This window comes from Sinohyriopsis cumingii, chromosome 4 (assembly GCF_028554795.1).
Source record: "Sinohyriopsis cumingii isolate HCF-2022 chromosome 4, ASM2855479v2, whole genome shotgun sequence".
NCBI lineage: Eukaryota > Metazoa > Mollusca > Bivalvia > Unionida > Unionidae > Sinohyriopsis > Sinohyriopsis cumingii.
Window position 1 is genome coordinate 10,532,723 of NC_142964.1, and position 18,780 is coordinate 10,551,502.

Sequence of the window (18,780 nt, forward strand, 5' to 3'; positions counted from 1 at the left end):
TAATGGTGCCGTAAAGTGGAGAGACGATCTGATAAGGACAGAGGCTGACTGGTGCGTGCTCTCTAGGCAGTGATACTGTTATAGGCTTCAGATGTAAGGTTAATGACCTTGTGATCTTGGAAAAGATTGTAATATGTCACTGTCAGGAACAGTTATAGGGAGGATAGAAAAATCTGAGAAAATCTAGAAGTTAGGTTAGTATAACAGAGTCCATTGTAAGATCTAGACCGGGTTGCATGCTACAATATGGCGTATTATCCGCCTTTACAAGTTCACTTTCTACTTCAATAAACGCCACAGCGGGCAAGAAATATCTACTTGTATCCTGAACCTGAAATTCGATTCTCCCCCGCTGATTTGGTTGTCTTGCGTCATAGGAATAAAATTGATAATCACCTACTGATTCATCTTTGAGGACCGGTGCATCCATGTCAAATGCTGGGTCGAACATTTTATTATAATTACTAATTTTCCAAATGGTGATCTGAATTATCGCCGAAGACCACTTCCCGCCATTAAATTTGCAGTTATATTTCTTTCTGCTTCTTCAGATAATTCCGCTAGTTTTTGATTTGCGGCTTGATTTATTATTTTACTGACATTTGCTGGCATAACTTCAGTGCTGGCCAGTTTCATTGGTTGCTGCTGTTTTCTTCGTACTAATTGAGCTAGTCTGTCCTTGACAGTCGAGAACGCTTTACTGGCAAGATTACCAATGGCGCCACGAATTTTATCACGAACAGCCTCAATAGCCTTCATCCCTAATTGTTTTGCAATCGGTATTGCTTTTGGAGCCATCCTTCTAAATAGACCCTGAACAACATCACCAAGTCCATCTCCGTAAATTGTTTTGTAATTTGGCAGTCGTGAGTTTACTACCCTGACCATGATTGGTCCACGTTGAGCAGTATGTATAATCATTTTTATATACTGATTAATTAATTGTTTAGTCGTTGTGATAATCATCGGTAATTTCATCAATAAGAGAACGATAAATACTGCTATCCATAATACCGCCTTGAAATAATCTTCGACAAATATCAAATATTTCATTGATTATTTCTGAAGAATTATTACCAGCTCGTTTTCCTCCAATTAGTATTTCTAGTCGCTCCACGTCAGAAAGAACACTGTTAGGACAGGCAATAAAACCACTTTCTAGACCACTTCCAGTAACACCTGATTCTTCTGAAGATTTTGATAGTTGTCTCATTCTTTTTTACATCTTGTTTAAATTTTACATACTCTGGATCACTAATATCAACCCTCGAATTTTTAGACGCAAAATATAATGCAGGAAGCCAACTTTTAGGAACCATCATTTTAACATATTCAGGTTTCACATATTTTTCTCTGGATTCACAATGAGACGCAGCAATATTAACTAATTTATCTCGGTCAGTAAAACTTTTAAGAGCTTGATCAGTAAACATATCCACGGGTTGAATTTTTTCTGGTTGTTGCGGACGTGGAGAATGTTGTTGCTGTTCTGTTTGTTCCGGCCTCTCTCTAAATCCCTTTATTTTCTCAAAAATCTCACTGAATTTATCACGGCTGACCTGTCTTTTGTTGTAACGTATACGATATATCCATTTAATAAAATCATTATCTTCTGTATTTTCAAAACCGGGTTTTAAAGCACGGGATTTATCACGTATATTAATTGCTATTTTCCAAAGTAAATCATTTTCTCTGGTTTTCATAATTTCTTCGATAAATGTTTCATTAAATTTTTTTATTATTTTAATATTATCATCTATTGGTTCATTTCCAAAATTTTTTCCCAGTCGGTAAATTCAACATGAATTTCATCAGCATCTTCAAGCATTTCTTCTTCAGATAGAGGTAGAGCTGCAGCTATACCAGTTGGAAGATCTCGTAAAATCTTTTTTGTTTTCTTAGTTCTCGCCGATATTTTTTCAGTTTGCTCAGCGGTTTGCTTTAATACTGGAAAAATACCCTTTTTTCTCTCCTTATCCTCCTCCTCAATATCTCCCCATATAGTTTTTTCAACAGCCGCTGCAGCTTTTTCAGTAGCTGTAGTGACGGGTTTAAATAACTTTTTAGTGTCTTCTTCGTACTCAACTTGTGATTGTTGCTGCGCTTGTCGGTTTTCTCTAAATGAATCTCTAACAGGAAGAAATTTCTTTATTGCTTCTAGTCTTTCTCGAGCTAATCTAGCGGTGTGTGATTCCCTGGCTGGTGGCATTTATTAATATGATAATTTTTAACTGATAGCAGCAGAGGGGGCGGGGACCTCTTGTATGTAAACACAACTCTCGGTCAGGTTTGTAGTGACCTTATTTTTTTATTTCAGAAGAAGCTTATACTTTAAGCAAATTAGGTTTCAGACAAGTGGTCTGTTCGCCCCCTCTGCTGCTTGCGATAAGTTCTATGCGGTAGTCATAGTTCAAAAGGTCAAGTTTCGATCATCACTGAATAGTCAGAGGTATGTAATGATCATCTCACGTGACGTTATGTGCTATTAAGCCATATTTGTAATATGTGTCTCACGTGACGTCATGTGCTATTGTGCCCTCACTCAAATCTCCAGTGACTTATTTATAGCTCACTCAAGCCAAACTCAGTTGCAGTGATATACAATTCACAAGCATGTATCTTTATGAAACGTCTATTTAGTTTTTGACATGTTTGGTCAGGCTCTTTCCGTAAAATTACTGGTCTGACAAACCCCATATTTATATGACCACCCATTAGGGTGGAGTAATAATACCAAATTCCAGAAAGCCTCTGTGAAAGCCGTATTGAATATCCGATCGAAACCGTTTTCACTGAGAAACAACTAGACAGTATACGAAATCTTGCGAAAACCCCATGTCGATATGAATTTCCGTCCGGGCGGAGGAGCGATAACAAGAATTTCATATTGGCTGCTTTGGTGCCATGTCAGATGTCTGAGTAGCACCATTTTCATTCGGAGCAATTAGTTCTTCCGATGTATAAGTGTCTAAAGTTTAACAGACATACTCCAGTTAGTTTAGGAGAAGTAACTATAACACCTTGTGCTAACGGAATGACCGATGTTGAACGACTGATGACGGACAAAGGCCATACCAGAAGCTCTCCTCGGCTCTGGACAGTAGAGCTAATAAACTGCAATTGAGTTTAACGCAAAACAGTAACAGTAACCCCAAAGTGAGTTAGTATGCACAACTGTTGCAAGGTAGCTTCCCTAGCTCCTTCCATAAGGTACGTACAAAGAAATCCGCTCAAAAATTTTGCCTTGGAACTAGGCTAGAATACTGGTTAAGATAAAGGGAAGATATAGCACATTGTTAGTATTATTGTTTCTCATCTGCGTCGTTGAGGTGAACAAGCAATGCAGATTCATCTCACGGCAATGAATATACCGGGACTCTCTCTCTCTCTCTCTCTCTCTCTCTCTCTCTCACACACACACACACACACAAACACACACACACACACACACACACACACACACACACACACACACACACACGTAGCAGTGTCACCTACCAGTAGCTGTAAAATTATACCGCGGTCAGAACATGAAGTTGAAGATACCTAAACAGAACTGCAGTTATTTTATACCTTATGAGCAATTAGAAGAAATGCAAACATTACTTTGAAATGAAACACAAACATCGCTGACAAACCAAACGATAGATAGACACAAAGATATAAACATACGAAAGGTAATTCCATAGGTCACTGTAAGTGATATAGTTAGTTATATATATATATATATATATATATATATATATATATATATATATATATATATATATATATATATATATATATATATATATATAAAATTTGGAAGTGTTAACATAAATAGTTAAATTCCATTATTCATACAATTTGTAAATAATAATAATAATAATAATAATAATAATAATATCCTAGCAGATTTAGTTTGTATTTCTTTATATTTCATCCCTTTCTGTGTTGTTTGTAGTTCTTACATATTATTTTGTGTTATTTTGGCTGCCTTAAATTTTGACATGCTGAGCAATAATATACTAATTTGATTATTCATACACAAGAAAATGAATAGTGTGGTTAAACAATAACAGATTATCAGCACTACTGCAAACAATCATAATATACCAACCTGTATCGTCCTACTACTTTCCGCTACTTGCCTAAACTTGATTCACGTAGATATTCACAATGTTCATTGTTTATAAGAAAACACACACACACACACACACACACACACACACACACACACATACACACACTATAATATAATATAATATAATATAATGTAATATAATATAATACAAATTTGGTACTAATGCATTTTGAAGTACATACGATTTATTGCCCCAGAAATAATCGTCTCCTTCTTACATCAAATTATAAATTGGAAAAGAGCAAAGAAAGGAAAAATAAATAACGTCACTATAAAAGTAATTGGAATTAATGGAAATAAAAGTATAAAAAGTCATACAAGTAGGTAGAATTTGTGTGTTAACTTTAGTTCCGGTATTTTCGTTTCTTCCGGCTTGTTCCAATTTGTTCCTGCAAATAGTCTGACCCGATTGGCTATACATAACGGCCAGTATAACTGGTTGAGGAAGAGCCAGAGAAAACCCCGGGAAGAACCAAGGACCTATTGGAAGCTACTGGCAGCGTTCTCACATACATACATTTACCGAACCAGATAACTGAACCCAAGCGGTCAGATATGAATTCGCAGTGATCGGTAAAGGCGAGCGCTTTAGACCGCTTGGCCGTAGGGGGCCCCAAATATCAATAGGAACATAACTGTAAGTCCTAACTGTGGTAAAAAGCACATAAACAAAAAGACTCACGGTATTTAAAAAAAAAGATAAAATAAGCATATTGGGTTATTTTAACCTTCCTGCTCCTGCCTGAAAGATGGCTATGGTTAACACTGGACTAATCACGTGGCAAAATTGCGGATCAAATTTCTTTATTATAATGTTATAGATTTTTATTGACCGCCGGGAATTCTTTTTTCTCGTTATTTACTCCAGTGAATGAGCAAACTTTGTTCTCTTGGAAAATCAACTAATGAACGGACAAAAAATTTAAAAACAATAAATTTAATAGAAAAGCTTTAACACAATCAAGAAATAAAAATGTTTCCTTTTCTCCGACAATCAGCTACGTGGATCGAATGTTACATAATGTTATACTAACCTACATTATGTTAGTCATATATACAAAAGTCTCATACAAGAATTTCTACTGTTGTAAAAGGCATACATTTTAGGATACAGACATTTAGTTCACTGATCCATTGTCCTAGAGCTTTATTGTGCTGGCTTTGCGTACCGCCCAATAAACAGAATAGCCCCCGTGTCATTGTCCCGTATCAGAAACAGGAATGGGTGATCCGCAATGAATTCTTCTGAAGGCAACGGCATCGCCATCATCATACCAGTAGCGGCAGCAGCTTCCGTCCCTTCCTCGTTTACTTCGATGAATGTCTTGTGGATGACGTCACTGATGAACGCATCTGGATGTTCATCCAACACGGCGCCGAAGTCTGCTTTTGTTTACTGAAGAATATCGGATATTCCGAGCTTAGGTATGTCGTAGTCAGCTCATATTTGATTTCCATCTTGAATTTTGGCAGTGCTATGATGAACTCGGGCCTGCCACCGTTTGCCAGATCTTCACAAAAGGAACCAAGGGCATATGCAGTAACCGCCCTTTCAACGTTCTTAAGCCCATCTTTTTCGTATGGAAGCTAGATCACTATTGAAAGATTCCGGTCCTTATACGGTAACATAAGACCGGAGTACTTCAGCTCGTCATTCTTAAGGAAATGGCATTTCCTCGCAGCCTGCATCATATCCACTTTCACAGTCTCAGTTGTACAAATATAGAAATCATTTTCTCCGTTCTGTTGGGGTCAAATTTGGTGTCCCAGTCTCCCTTAAAGTATACAGCGTTAACCAGGACCACAAGGGTCAGGGAATTAATGCTCCCAGCCGGAAATAGATCCTTGATCCTGTTGCGAGTCTGTTCAAGTCAGAGCATTCCATCTGGCTATCATGATAAAGCAGGGACATTTCAGTATACTCCTTTCGTACAGATAGCCCATCTTGGCAAAAATACGATTAGCAATGGCAAGTGTCGTACTATCAGCAGTTTACGCATTCAGAACTTTTCTCATATTTTGGAATTCCATGTGCACCAGCTCTACCTCCATCTCATCCAACCCAAGAGACTTCCTTGTCTGAGCTTCAGAGTCTCCTTTGGCCCCCAAATGTGACAGCAACATGGCTACACACACGCTGTACGGGGACAGAAAAATGTTTCCCTCACCCTCGTTATACAGTTTGCACAGGTTCAAGGAAAATGCAGTCAAGCCACTTATTAAACGTGGAGTTGGCAAGTCTGTAGTGTTCTGGTTTAATTGGGCCATTTAGTTTTTGCAGATATTCACAAAACATCTGACAAGGATCTATATAGTACATGCTCTGCATCAGCAGACAAAATGTCCTTCATACAGTAATGAATGATATCTCGATACGAGAAAATACCCGATTACCTGCAGGATATGCGTCCGCCATTCCTATTATATGGTACTCATCATACTTTATGCAGCGCAAAGAAGCCACATGTTTCAGTGCGAGTTAAAAAAGTCAAGTTCTGACTGGCATTTAGTTAAGTTAGACATGTGTTGTGTTTATCCGTCAGCCGTCAAGTGCTTTTACGCCCCCTCTCGTATCTTCAGTGATGTTTTTACAGCTCACTCCAGCGATGCTCACTTGTAACATTGTTATAACGGTGATACATCCAGGCGAATGAGTGACAAAACTATCATTTTACGCTAGCTGATGTAAATGTGGTATCTACGTTCACTCATAATCAATAAATGCAGATTGTTCCGACTCGGAGTGCGAGTACAACTCAACATGGTTGATCATGGACGTCATTGGGGGGCGGGAGGGTGGAGAGGCATTTGCCCTCCCCTCCCACGAATTTGCCTGTGCTGTAAAGGTACTGTAGCCTATATACGAAAATTAACAAGCCCGTCCAGTTTTGATGCCCTCCTCCCATTAAGTCTCCCCCCCCCGAAAAAAGTTGAAATGACGTCCCTGGGGTTGATGCAAGGGTACTTTGCGTCAAGGCGAATGTTCTACCTTGCGCTCCCCACCTTGGAGCATCGCTTATTATACACTGTTCAGTAGCACTAACAAAAGTTCGGCTTGATAATTTATTATTTTCATTATGTATTCTACATATTTAATAATAATAATGAATTACATAACTGTGCAATTCGTTTCCCCCCCCTCCTCATCTTGGCACCCTAGGCGGCCGCTAATTGCACACAATTATGGCGGTAATCCGGTAAGGGATTAGTGCCATAATTATATGCATTTAAATTATATTATTATACATGTGTGGTGTATATTCCCTTGTGCATTTTAGAGCTTGTTTTGTTTTGATCGCATCTTTACATCTGCCAATAATTCTTTCTAAATTTGATATGCCGCATAAGCGTGATATTTGAATACTGCCGTTTCAACCCTTCAAATTACATGTACATATTTTTTTTAAAAAGTCTTCTCGTTGCATTCTGACAGTTTGATTACATTTTAATCACCTTAACGGTAAAACTACATAGCATAGTAGAAGTTACAATGTTGCAAAATGAAAGCTACAACAAAGATATCAATATAATACAATGTAGCACAGTGAAAGCTACAACTAAGATATCAATATACTACAATGTTGCACAATGAAAGCTACAACAAATATATCAATATACTACAATGTAGCACAGTGAAAGCTACATTTCTAGTGAATAAATTTACATTACGATATCATACAATGAAAAAATAAAATTAAAATAAAACTGACAAACCATTAAATGGAAATAAATATATATTAAACCAGATATAATTAAATCGAATATACATAACAATCGATATTTGTACGGAAGGAAGTTGATATTGGAAATAGACCATCAACCACTCGCGTATCTAGCACAAGTGGAACAATTCAATGGACGCTTGAGGAGGTGGTCGTTGTTATTGCAATAGTACCGGACGCAGATAAGATACCTTAAAGACACCAAGAATGTAGGTGAAGTCTTGAGTAGGACTGCCAAAAGTGTTTAATTAAACCTAAGGAACCATAGAGTATCGAGCTGCTACGTTCATGGCCTAAATTAGCGTGTAGTCGTTAGGATTTCGTTATATATATACTTCGGAGCAAAATTATGTGAATAAAATCTTGATTCTTAAGCGAAGGAGTGTGAGGAAATATAGTTAGAATTTCACATCTTTAAGGCCGTGATTTTGACTTCCTGCTGACAAAAGGGTTACGTAAAGTTTATAAAAGTCGGCTAAAGGCTTTGCGACGCCAACAGCAGATGGTTGCCTGTGTGTTTATTTAGTAATTAGACGGTTGAGTCGGCTAGTTGCTTCAAAGGGATTTAAGCTCTTTGTGCCGATAAGAATGCCAGATTTCTGCACTAACGATTATATGTGAAAATATTTGGATCATAGCATCGCCGAACATTAAACGAGACGTACCAGCCAATCGGAAGTAGCGGAATTTAAAAATCTGTCAGTAGGAGGACTTAATCTTTTAGACAGACAATGGGGCAATGGAATATCTAGTCATACCTGTGTAAAACTAATCTGTGGTTTCCTGATCTTTGAAAAGGTCTAAGTGTTGTTGAACAACAATGAAGTATCAAAAAGTATTTTGGGGAAAGACCACTCCGAGTGAGTAAGACACGTAAACACGGGGAAGGGAACTGAACTGGGAAAGAAATATGAAGCTTGAACAGGTAGGAAATATCTCAGCCGAAACTTAATGTTGATTTGCGTTCATAGGAATTTAAAAGATTGTGAAGTACGAGTATTGGAGAACTCGCCTCATGGAGAACTCGCCTTGGTGGCTGGGAAAGTCGCCCCATTTTGCGCGTGGAGAAATCGCCCCAAAGATCATAGATACTAATTTGAGTACGTCATCCCATGATGGTCACCACATCATTTTATTGCCTCTTGAATTATTCTATAATTTAATTGAGATCATAATATTCCCATCCTTTTTTCAATAGCAAATGTTTACTTGGGCCCTGTATATGTCGTATTACTTTTACCAGTCATCGTGGAATCGCACTTTTGCTGTTTTGATGCTGTTTGGTACTGTCACCCTAATCATCTGTGTGGTGTCCAAGAGAGTAAAAGAAATTCAGCGCAACCCCATTTATTACATCATATCCAACTATTTTATAGCTTCTTAATTTCCCTCAGAAATTTTGTCTCCATCCATCAAAAGCAGGCCATTTATTGTAACTGTTTATTTGACTATTTATTTTAAATGAACCAAATTACATTCAATGGAATTTAATCTTTGCCTCTTATTTTACTAATATCTAAATTATATCACCGAATACCTTTTTTTAATAGAACCAAATATAAGTTAGAGTAACTAAAATACGTGGAATCACTGTGTCTCTTTGTCTAAGTTCAGTGGGCAATTCATTGCTGGGCCCTGGTATGCAAGAAAACGTTGTTCATATGACTACGTTTTCATAGTGGGAATAATGAGTATACGATTGTCAGAAGAGGAGCGAAGTATCTTGCTGTTGTGTACACATGAGTGAGGCCGGATATGCATGTTGGACTGGAGTCCGTCAGTGAAACGTAGCACAAAGAACAAATTTTGTGTTTGATTCTGGATGGAATGGATTGCCAATGTAAGGTACAGAGCATCAGGGAGGTGTGCTCTGATCGTGTTACTCTAAGTATGATCCGAGCAGCTGTGTTTTGAACTTTTTGAAGTTTCTGGAGTAGATATTGAGATGAACCAGACAGAAATGAGTTGTTGTTGTTGTTGTTCTAGGGTTTAACGCCATTTTCAGCACAAGATAGGCTATACATGGCGGCCAGTATAACTGGTGGAGGAAGAACCCTGGAAAACCCAGGGAAGAACCACCGACCCACGAGAAGCTACTGGCAGGCTTTCCCACGTACCCACGCTAGCTGAGCCTTGGACTCGAACCCACGCAGACAGAGGTGAGATGGCAGTGATCCGGAACGGTCAGCGCTTTAGACCACTCGGCCACTCGGGGCCCTAAGAATTGAGTTACAATAGTCCAGTCTTGAAAGTACTAATGAACACACATATTTTAGTGGCATCAACTCAAAGATATTTGCGAATGGAGCTGATGCGTCTCAGCTCAAGACATGCAGCCTTGCATATGTTCATAACATGTTGGCGTAATGTGAGAGTACTGTCCAGAGTAACACATAGGTTTCGTACTGACTGTGTGAATTTAATGTTGGTGTTGCTGATATTTATTGTTTGAGGTAAAAGATGTGAATGAGAAAGTCTTTGTGTTGTGATCAGGATAACCCCAGTTTTACATCATTCATCTGCAGCTTCTTACATGTCATGCATGATTTCACATCAGAAATGCACCTCTCTACACCTTGGATGGTAGCATCAACTTCAGTTGGGTGGCTAGATGTGTATATTTGGATATCGTCAGCGTACAATTGGTGAGACACTGGATGATGATCTTTGACACTTGAGAGCGAGTGAGTGTATAAAATGAAGAGAACAGGTCCAAGAACAGACTTCTATGGAACACCATAACATAGATTAACTGGGCTCGAATATATTCCATTTGCAGACACAATTTGTGTCCTGTTGACCAAGTAGGACTTGAACCACAGTAAGGCTGTATCATGAATGCCAAAAACATACTGGAGACGGTGAAGTAATATATCATGGTTTAATTGAGTCAAATGCTGCAGACAAATCAAGGAGGGTGAGGACTGTGATCTTTCCGCTATCCAAAGCAGAGAGAATGTCATTAACTAATTTTAGAAGAGTAGTTTCAGTACCGTAGCAAGGGCGATATGCATATTGTACATTGCTAAAAAGACTGTTTGAATTCAGATGCGATACAAACTGGGATAGAACAACCTTTTCTAAGATTTTTCTTATGAATGGGAGATTAGAAACCGGGCGGGAGTTCTTTAACTCGTTATGGTTGAGTGAATGAGAGATTAGAAACCGGGCGGTAGTTCTTTAACTCATTATGGTTGAGTGTTGTTTTTTTCAGCAGAGGCTTTACAATGGCAGTTTTGAAAAATGATGGGAATTCCCCGGATGAGAGAGAGGTATTAATAACATCAGTCAGTGAAGGCAATACTGGATCTAAGCACTCAAGAGGCAGTGATGATGGAATTGGATCAAGTTCACATGACTTTAGTGCATTCTTAATCACGATTGTACGTGCTAAATTCGTAGAGACAGGTTCAAATGCTGATAATGGTTGCCGCTGAAATTATGTATCCCAACTGTATGGTGACGACGAGTCAATTGAAATTGTGTTCTCAAGATTATCTCTAATGGTTTGTACTTTGTCACGGAAGAAATTTGCAAACAGGTCCGGAAGGTCGACTGGAGAGAAGGTAGTTGGAAGTGGTGCACATTTATTCCTTGACATTAGCCTGTTAGAAGAGCTCTTTGCAGCTGGAACTTTCCATGATCTTAGTACTGTTGTGGGCTGATTTTGCTGCATGGGCTATGTTTGTGATGTTCTTCTTAGCGGTTTCATAGATTTGCTTATGAATAGTGAGTATGGTGGAAAGCCAAAGCCTCTTAGCTTTACGGCGGTCTCTTTTGGCAGTGAGAAGCTGGTCCCTAACACTGCTATACCATGGAGAACACTTTTGAATTGATAATCTGCACTTGTTGGCTGGGGCATGTTTATCGAGCAATGAACGCAAGCAATTATCGAGTTGTTCTGCTGTAGGAGGTAGGAAAGTTGTTAGGTTTGCTTGGATGTCATGCATTAGTTCGGTTCTATTTATCATACGGAGGTTTCTCTTAGTAGCAAATAAAGGTGAAGGATTAGGGACTGATACTTCAAGATGGCATATAATGCAGAGGTGATCTGATGCAAGTTCGTGGGATACCAGGGAGGACCGTAGAATATTATCATCCGGTCTATGAAGAATCCAGTCTAAAATGTGACCATGTTTATGGATGGGTTGGTTAACTGATTGTTTGAGGTTAAAAAACGTCACATACAAAAGAATTATAACTATGTCTGCGGTCAAAATTCAAATTGCCAACAATGAGGAATGGTGGTGGAGATATGTGAGAAGTAGGTAAGGCTTCGTGGGATGAAACCCCTGTTGGAATCCGAAGAAGCAAAGCTCTAGGAAACCCCGCTTTTTAAGTATTTCCAAGCATATTTACAATCTAGCCCAAAGAAAACTTACTAAAGGAAATATTCCGGTTATTTCGTAAAAATTGTTCGGGGGGTGGGGGTGGGGGTGGGGGCGCTGAGCCATCTGCTTGGGTTGCCAATAACACTATATGGTAAAAGTGACAATTACATGATACGTTCATTTTAGACTTTATCAGCAGTTATTACAAACATGAAGACTGTGATAGAATGTGCCACAAACCTTTCACACATTTAATATATATTATTATTATTATTATTATTATTATTATTATTCAAGAATTGTTGCCTGTCATTCACATCCTCGGAAAATTTTACTCATTTATATGTGGAATGACATTACTAGAAAATGACAAATACTGACATGGCAAAAGCAATTAAACGATATAGAACTGTTAAGGGTAACGATGAACTTTTTATAATATTGTTAACTTTGCTGGGCGATACATTCTTAATCTTCATCTTTATGAATATAATGAAGAAATATGTAATGAGGCATAACAAAATTATGTTTACAATGTCAGTAAATGGTTAGAGAAGAACAGGTGGAAAGTCAAATGTTGTTATGGCATACAATTATGCTCTTAGCATTAATACAATCCTGCCATTCTTAATGCTGTTCACCAAGTCTGCTGCTTAAGTGTGGGTACACTTCGTCGATGATACAGAAATAAAGTGGCAACATGGAAGAGAAAAGCTGGATGATTTTATATCAAAGACAAACAACTTTGATCCTTCAATAAAATTCTTGGCAGAAGTCTCTAACTCAATCTACGTTTTCCTGGACGCAACCACCAGACATGATGTAACCAAACTCCATATGGACATTTACTCAAACCAACAGATAAACATCAGGATCTTCTCCCAACCAGTTGTTGTCCAAAACACTGTATTCGGAACATCCCACATAATCAAGCGCTGAGCATGAACAGAATCTTCTCCGACGATGAAATATTCCAAAAAGATCTGAAGAGTTATCTGAACATTTGATTAACAGAGGCCACGACAAAGAGTGGACGCAACCCAAGGGGCTAAACAAACGAACCGTAATTACCTACTAAAATACTGAGAGAAGGAAAAGGTTGCTCGGATACCATTTATTCTGACCTACCATCGAGACAACCCCAAAATAGGTAAAATTATCCGGAAACACTGGCCCATCGTGGAATCGTGTGACACACTAGTCCTCTCGAACAAACCAGTAGCTGCTCATCGGAGACCAAAAGACTTCAAAGACATCCTAGTAAGGACGAAGCTAACGCCAAACACTAACGAAGACAATCCTAGTAAATCTGGCCCTTGTAGCGTTAAAAGGTGCAAAATCTGTCAACATATGATAGAGACCAGCATATTTTCTAGCACAGCGACTAGCGAAAAACTGAACATACATATTCCAAACAGAAGGTGCAAAACAGAGGATGTAATTTATCTCACCGCAAGTAAGATCTGCAGCCTTCACTATATCGGAGAAACTGAAAAGTTACATGAAATGATCAATCTGCACATATCTGATTGGATGACAAAGGAGCTGTACAGAAGTCCAGTTGCAGAACACTTCTCTTTCCGTGGCCACACATTCAATGATGTAACGCCTATTTCAATTGTTCACAAACCCAACTGGAGAGCCGAAACCAGGAAAGAAAAGGAATCTTACTGGATTCGCCGCCTTAGACCACTGAAACCATGCGATTTAAACCAAGAACACTAGAAAAAGGACAGCCATGCACAAATAAACTCATCATCTTTTTGCAGCCGGCACATCTTCATGTACATGATTCTTTCAATTTGCTTATTAGTCACCAAATATCCTATGATTACAACTAAAACAATGAAATATCAGGGATATAAATTGCGGTTACGCAAATTTAAATTAAAAAAGATTGCAATATGGCTCATCGCTTTTTTTAGGTCAATATAAAATATGTTTCAGCGTCAACATCAAGTTGAAGTCAACTAGGTGAAACATCAGAACTTTCAAGCTTTTATTCCTGTAGAATAGTCATGTAAAATTTTTTAACCTCAAAGCTTTATATTTATATACAAACATTTTTACACACACACACACACACACACACACACACACACACGAAGTCGAGCTATTTGGTAGAGCTCCAGACATACAGGCAATAAACACCACTGGCTACAAAAATCCAAACTGTCTCAAGAGTTACCGCAAATCCGGCAACAAACAGAAAAACATAAATTTATTATTCGAACTGGTTTTTCAAACATCGTTCAATACACCCAATCGGCCCCATTTGAATCGAACATAATAATGCGATTGCAAAAGAAAACTCTTGCACTTGCCAACCAGAGTGGTTCATTCATCAGCCAACCTTCTATTCCACAAGAAGATTTCCATGTAGCGTATCACTGCATGAGTAATAACAACGCTTGCCCAATTTACAGGACATAAAACATAAATTTCCAAGAAAGTCATGAATTATAAATCTCTTCAGTCACTACACATATCGCTAGAACTGTACCCAGTATTTTACTGATCACTATCGCACCGTTGCCGACCAAATAACGTTTTCCTAAAACGGAACTGATAAAAGTTAAAAGTTCACAGCATAAAATATATCAATTATTTATTGTTATCTTCATATGACATCCATCCATTAAATGTGATGATACTGCAATAATATCAAATGTTTTTATGTTTCTATTTTTTTATACATTTTTTATAACATTTTTTCTTGACGTTTTTCTTTACAAAGAGTGGCATATATATATATATATATATATATATATATATATATATATATATATATATATATATATATATATATATATATATATATATTCTACTCATGCAATTATTCACATATTCATAAAAGAGTACAAGACCTGATGACCTTTATACAAAGTGAGAGGCAATAATAGCATCTGATAAATACTAGATGTGTCGAATCTCCTAACTATATTGCAAAACTTCAGGGTTATTTAAGTTTAATTGAACAAATTGGGCGAGAAAAATAATCTTTATCAGTAGTTATAAGTAGCACAATAGGGTAAAAATTGGTACTTGGAGTGTCATACGGGAAATCCTATGCTAAGGTGGTCCGTAGGTTTAATATTGGAATGGCACTATGGGGTCAAAATATTCATGGGGTAAAAAATGGTACTATTGGGTGAAAAGTGTTTATAAAGTCAATAATATCACTATGGATCAAACGTGTTTTGGGGGTCAAAATAGCACAATGGGGTCATTAGTGTTTAGAGGGTCAAAACTTTCATAATGGGATCAAAAGTGTTTATAGGGTTGAAGTAGAAGGGTAATGTTAATATGACAAAGACATGCACACACATAAACAATTAACTATTTATAGCATCTATTGTTATGATGCTATAAATAACTATTATCAGAAAAATCAAATAATATCGCTAAAAGGGATGTGACTTAAAGTAGCACTAAAATTCCGAATTCTACCGGACTTTAAGGGAGACGGAAAAATATCCCTGAACATTAGATTAAATTGGCTTAGAGAAAAAGTAGTACTAAAATTACGAAATGTCCCAGACTCTAGCAGAGACTGAGAAAATCTGGAACATTACTTTTCAAACCTCCAAATCTAAAAGTAGTACTAAACTTCCAAAATTGTACTGGACTTTGATGTAGACCCTTCTTGTTTGGCCCTATAAACACTTTTGACCCCAAAGTACTATTTTTTACCATATCAGCACTTTTGATCCCATAGTGCCATTATTGACCCTATAAACACATTTTACCCCATAGTGCCGTTTTTTGTCTCCATAAACACTTTTGACCCCACAGTGCCATTCCAATGTTAAACCTATGGGCCACTTTAACATAGGATTTCTCGTATGACCACCAATTACCATTTTTGACGGTATTGTGCCACATGTAACTACTTATGTCGGTGTTTGTACCAAGACAAGGAAATCCCAGTCGCAGAGTTACAGAGAAGACAAATAATGCAACCAATTGAATGGGACTTCCTTTTCTCGGTTCAAACCCAAACATAGATCCTATTATTCTTGGTTTGTGGACATAACACAAGCTTGAAAACATTACAGCTTCTTTTGGTGGTTCTCTAATTTCAGCTGACATCTAAAAGCAGATTTCAAGTCCCCTTAAAAAAGTCTCTTACAAATTTTTAATGGCAGATTTTAAGTCCCTTTAAACAAGGACTCTTACAGGTTTCTAATGACAATTGTTATCTGCACACATAGTCATATTCACTTATTTGGGACGAAAACATATATATTATAAATCAAACATAGCAATTTTATTCCAGAATAAAAATACTACAAACTTTTAAAACAACTTTTTCATGCCAACTTTCCATCGTTAGAAATAATTATACATAAAGTCACTTTAAAACATAAAATACAGACGTTATTCAAAGTCAAATATTTTTCACAAGAAATAGTTTCTTACATTAAAAACATAGGTTCACAAAATGCATTCTGAAATCTGTTGTGTCAGCTTTTTTGCTAATTTGCCTTGATTAATTTCATCATGGTTGCATGTTTAATTCCTTTCTGACACCAATTAGTTCCTTGGTTCCTTCCTTGAAAGCGACTCTGTAACCCTCCTTAACGATCTTGTCTGCCCAAATATACTCTGCACCAACTGTTGGAAAGCTTGCCATCCTAGAAACATAGCCAGAAAGCCATATCGAAGAATCAGAAGCAGAGGTCCCTCATCATGGGACTTTCGTTCTGACTTTAGACTCTCATCAGGCTTCAGAGCGGGAATGAAATGGCCTACAATCTGCCGAAAAGCGTGATAGACGAGAAACATGAAGAGGAAAACGTAGCGGGCTCCCAGATTTACGAGACTTTTCAGACTCCCAAGCATGACTGCGGTTCTATGTCTGTCTGTACTAAATGAAATAAAATGAGACATATGTTAGAAACAATAAGATATAAGTCAACACAATTCCTAAACAATATGTACTACTCTCTCTCTCTCTCTCTACCACTGACTTTGACATGGGTGATAATTTTACCGACATAAATTGTTAACATTTTCCACTACTCGATACCTCTTTCTCCACGATCTTCACATTTAATAGTTTGTTAACACGAGGCACTGTGGGGGAAAAACAAAAATGAATTCGGTAAAAACGGTTAAAGCGTTGTGTACAGGTTAAATGTCCCATAACAATGACCAGAGAGAGAGAGAGAGAGAGAGAGAGAGAGACTGAGATAGATAGATAGATAGATATTGCAAAGAACTAGTATGTAATGTCAAATCATAAATAAAAAATACAGATAGTCAGCTAAATAAAACAAAAACAAAGAAAACAATAAAAAAATAACTCCCCTAAAGCTGAAGTTTATGTCATTGGAAAATTATATCTATTCAGCCTTGTATGGTGAAACATGAAATCATTAAGAAAAGATAAGATAAGATAAGATAAGATAAGATAAGATAAGATAAGATAAGATAAGATAAGATAAGACAAGACAAGACAAGACAAGACAAGACAAGGCAAGATAAGAGAAGATAAGATAAGAGAAGGTAAGATAAGATAAAGATAGAAAAAAAAAATAAGATTGTTTTAACGTTGTCATGGTTTAAAACAACAATTTAACATAAGCTGTAATGAGCGTTTTACCGACATTACATAAAACAAATGAGACATTAAAACAAGACTGATTGGCAAGACATCTTACATAAAACAGGGGTCCCGAGTGGCCGAGTGGTCTAAAGCGCTCTCCGTTACCGATCACTGCCATCTCACCTCTGTCTGCGTGGGTTCGAGTCTAGGATTCGGCCAATGTGGGTTTGTGAGAAAGCTTGCCAGTAGCTTCTCGTGGGTCGGTGGTTTTTCCCGGGGTTTTCCCGGGTTCTTCCTCCACCATCAATACTGGCCGCCATGTATAGCCTATCGTGTGCTGAAAAATGGCGTTAAAAGCCCACAACAACTACACAAAACAAATAAGGCCTTAAAACAAGACTGATTGGCAAGACATCCAATCACATCATAATACATAAATACAAATTGGACATAACACACAACGCATGACTTTAAACATGAGCAAGCAAAGTAGTTTAAAATTCAGTGAGTAAAAGTGAATTTAGTATGTATATAAATTAATAAACACAGTTTAATGATTAATACATAATTGAAATTACTAGTCAAAATTTTAATGTAAAATAAATGCAGAAGTACCAAATAGGACTAAAATGCATGCTGCAACGCAGCTTACACCTTACTTAAAAAGAAAGGAGCTAACAGTAGGGCACTTGATAATACATAAGCGAAGGACAGATAAACAACAAATGCTAACACAAACATTAGCTGTCATTACGGGGGCATACTTATTAACATCAATACAGTTTAGATATAGTTTTCAGATAAAGGAAGTTGCTTCTTATTTTGAATTACTGGCTTATTTCTTCTCTACCATCCCTAGTCAATAGGACACAAGTAAATACAAAATTGTACGTAATACGTAGCGGGGATTTTTTTTTTAGTAGGTGTTGTTGTTGCTGGGTTTAATCCCATTCTTCAGCATATTGTAGATTATACCTGGTGACCCGAGTCCGGTAAACCCGGGGAATAATCACCGACCAACTTTGAAACTACTGGCAAGCTATCTTTCGTACC

General features: G+C 37.5%; 1 long non-coding RNA gene and 1 pseudogene across 1 annotated transcript in view; both read right to left on the reverse strand.

Annotated features, from left to right (window-relative positions):
• Positions 1-4,342: 4,342 nt before the first annotated feature.
• LOC149800616 (leukocyte elastase inhibitor-like) lies at positions 4,343-6,613 on the reverse strand (annotated as a pseudogene).
• Positions 6,614-16,424: 9,811 nt separating this feature from the next.
• Positions 16,425-18,780, reverse strand: part of LOC149800617 (uncharacterized) — a 3,140-nt gene continuing 784 nt past the window's right edge. The window contains exon 2 of the long non-coding RNA XR_016420536.1: positions 16,425-17,046. This is a non-coding gene — a long non-coding RNA (uncharacterized LOC149800617). The remainder of the gene's footprint in view (positions 17,047-18,780) is intronic.